At 50.2% G+C, this 3237-nt stretch overlaps 1 long non-coding RNA gene across 3 annotated transcripts in view; it reads right to left on the bottom strand.

Moving 5' to 3' along the window:
- Positions 1–3237, bottom strand: part of LOC121020129 (uncharacterized) — a 23169-nt gene that overhangs the window by 3139 nt on the left and 16793 nt on the right. For all 3 annotated transcript variants that reach the window (XR_005785959.1, XR_005785960.1, XR_005785958.1), the window contains exon 2: positions 985–2507. This is a non-coding gene — a long non-coding RNA (uncharacterized LOC121020129). The remainder of the gene's footprint in view (positions 1–984; positions 2508–3237) is intronic.

A 3237-nucleotide genomic window follows, 5' to 3' on the forward strand; every position in this document is an offset into this window, starting at 1 on the left:
AGGAAGGGGAGGAGGGGGAGGGGAGAAGGGAGAGGGGGAGGAGGGGGAGGGAGGGGAGGAGGGGGACGGGAGGAGAGGGAGGGGAGGAGGGGGACGGGAGGAGGGGGACGGGAAGAGGAGGAGAGGAGGGAGGGGAGGAGGGAGGGTGGAGGAGGGGAAGGGGAGGAGGAGGGGAGGAGGGAGAGGGGGAGGGAGACAGAGAAAGAAGGAGAGAGAAGGAACAGAGACTGCGGGAGAGAAAGAGAGAGAAAGGGTGAGACAGACGGACCGACATGGGGTTTGACTGACGGCTTGGAGAGGGGCAGCTGAGCCAGCTGTGTGACAGTCCACCTCTGGTCTCTGCAGCGACCGCTTTGCAGTTACCACCATTTTGTTGCCTGGCAGGTGTCTGAGATGCAAGGCAGCGTCCAGAGCCCCGCAGAGAGCAAGGCCATAGTCAGAGATGCCTCTGGGGGGGGGGGCGGCCCCTCAGCAAGCAGTCCAGGCCTGTCCCGCGGGGCGGCACAGATCGAATCAGAGTTTAGACCCCCCTTCTGAAGAGTTCTGCAAAATGGTGTCTGTCGTGTTGACACTGGTGGCGACTGCGTCCCCAGCAGAGTGTCCTGGTGCGTGCGTTTCCCTAACGAGCTGGCCGCCCGCCCGAACAGCTCTTATCTCCCTGTTTTGATGACATATCCTTAAGATGACCTATATTAGCTGGCACCTCGGATGGCCGCTCACAAAAAAAAGTATCACTGGAAGGAAAAAAAAAAAATCCCTAATGATTGTGTAAATATTCTTAGCCCGGAACATTAAGCGCCGATGCCCTCTGCTGGGCGAGGCGGGCAGGGGCGCGGGTCGGCGGGCTGGTGGCCCTGCACAGAGCTGAGGGGGCTCCGAGGGAGAGCAGCGGGAGGCCTGCCTCCTACTCGGGACCCAGGGCACGGGGACCAATCTGAGCTCCTTCAGGCACGGGAGATCAGACACAAACCTGAAATTACTTACAAGTACATCCCTCACTTGGAGACGTTTCTGACCATCTCTTCCCCTGCATTTGTGTCCCCGGTTACTAATACTGGCAGGCTGGACAGGTGGGAGAGAATCAGGAGGAAAAGGTAGGGGCTGACGCAGGCAACTTTTTTCATCAAGAGAAAGGGTTCTGGGTCTCAACAAAAGTCCTGGCAGGGATGGTGGCCAAGTTCATTTTCATCGTTCAGTTGTCTTTCCCAACCAGGACACTTTGGGCTTGAAAGAGAGTGCTATTAATGATGATACCGCGTCAACAGGTGTAATCCAGGAGTGTTCGAGGCAAGTCAGGTGATCAGTCCAGCACTGTCCAAAAAGAACTTTCCACAACAACGAAAACGCTCTAGGTTTGTGCTGTTGGGTATGGTAGCCACTAGCCACGTGTGGCTATTGAGCGTCAGAGAGGTGGCCAGTGCAACTGAGAAGATGCATTCGCAGCTTCCCTTCATTTTTGCTCATCTAAATTTAAATGCAAATCATTGCATGTGGCTAGTGGCTAGCGTATCAGACGGTGGAGCGCTGGTCTGATTCTTCATAGGCAGATACCCTGGATGTCAGCAGGTTCTCAGGACTTGCTGAGAGAGGTCCTCAAAAAGAACTTGTTGAATAAATGAAAACTCCATAATCAGTCATTTGTGATTGTTGGAGTTATCCTGAATTCTTTTAAGGAGAAAAAGATTACAGAAAAATCCAGAATGTCAGTGGGAGTGTATTCAAGTTGAGTCAGTAAGAACTTGCTGAACAAATGGAAACTCAACCATCAGAAGTCACTGCGCTCTCTCTCCACAGTGGTGGAAATTCAGATCCCTTCTTGGAGTCTCCCAGGAACTTCAAGAAACACAGCTTCTCTGGGGAGAAGCCGAGAGCCCAGTGACCGCTGTCCTGCGAAACTGCATGGTGGCGTTGGGATCCATGGTTGGAAAGGTTGTTCGTCACTTGCTTCCGGGGCCTTCCCGGTAGTGTCTCAAAAGCCAGCAAAGTTGCTGCCTGCTCAGAAAAGACCTCTTTCCTGTGGGATTTTTCACCAGTAACTTAAAAAATGTCTCCAATCGTCTCCTGGTGTTATAGATTTGGAAAGAGGCATTTTTGTTTCTAATTATAAATGCTTGGGTGATGTCACTCAGTCCCCAAACCCCCAGTGGGGCCGTGCTGAATAGAGAAAGACAATATGCTAACAAGTTATCTGGAGGTGTCAGAAAGAAATAATGAAAAACAGTACAGTTTGGGGAAATGTTTTCCAGCCTGCTTTCTGGTTTTAGCAACTGCACTGGAAAAGATAAGATACACATGGCTTTTATAAGGAGGCCGCGGGATCTCCAGGGGATGTGAGGCAAGAGAAAAGAATCAGGCCGAAAACATGCAATCATCACATATTCACTGAGAAACAGATTCCAGCACAGCAAAGGGAGCTCTTCAGGGAAGGGCTCCTGTGTGGACCGTTGGGGCAAAGATTCAACGGGCTCCGGGAGAACTTGACTTCAGCTTGATGGTATTTGAATAATCTGCCAGAGAGAAAAACAGATATGGCACTCACTGTCACATTTAGCGTTGAAACTCTCGGTTTGACTGAGTAATGTTCAGCCATGCCCAGAGGTCGGGCCTACACTCACTCAGAAACAAGTGGGGGAATTGAAGCAATTATTCAGATATCCACAGACACAGCTACTGGCCAGTGCTGTATCCCCGATTTAGCCCGGAAACAGTAACACCATTATAAGCTGTTTGCGAGTTGTGGAGCTATCTTGAATGTATTAAGGAAAGGAGATTACAGAAAAATCCAGAATGTCAGTGGGAGTGCGTCCAAGTTGAGTCATGCGGACTTGGAGTGGGAAATTGAGGGCCTCCTACCACCGAAAGGAACATCTTGCTCTCAGCCAAGATGGAAATAGAGACTGGGGTTTAAGTTTTTCAGATGGGTCGGTTCTCCACAGTCGCCGTTTATTAAAGGCACACTTGATAAATTTCACGTTGTGTTGCATTTGGGCCCAAAGACAGAAAGCACATTGGAAGTTTTGAGATAGTATGAATAGAGCAATCTTGTGTAAGTTTATCCCTGAAGGGGAACCTTCCCATGATTCTCGGTAGGCCAGCCAGTGGGGAAGATTGCCCTCCTCACACACACCTCGTTCAAAATAGCTTTGCATAGAATCCAGTTTACCCGCCTGTAAGAGAAAACCTAACACCGGCAGCTTAAATAAGATTTATTTTATTTAAATCAGATTTATTTTCCCC

Source organism: Herpailurus yagouaroundi, unplaced genomic scaffold (assembly GCF_014898765.1).
Source record: "Herpailurus yagouaroundi ecotype Mexico unplaced genomic scaffold, PumYag 246, whole genome shotgun sequence".
NCBI classification, from domain to species: Eukaryota; Metazoa; Chordata; class Mammalia; order Carnivora; family Felidae; genus Herpailurus; species Herpailurus yagouaroundi.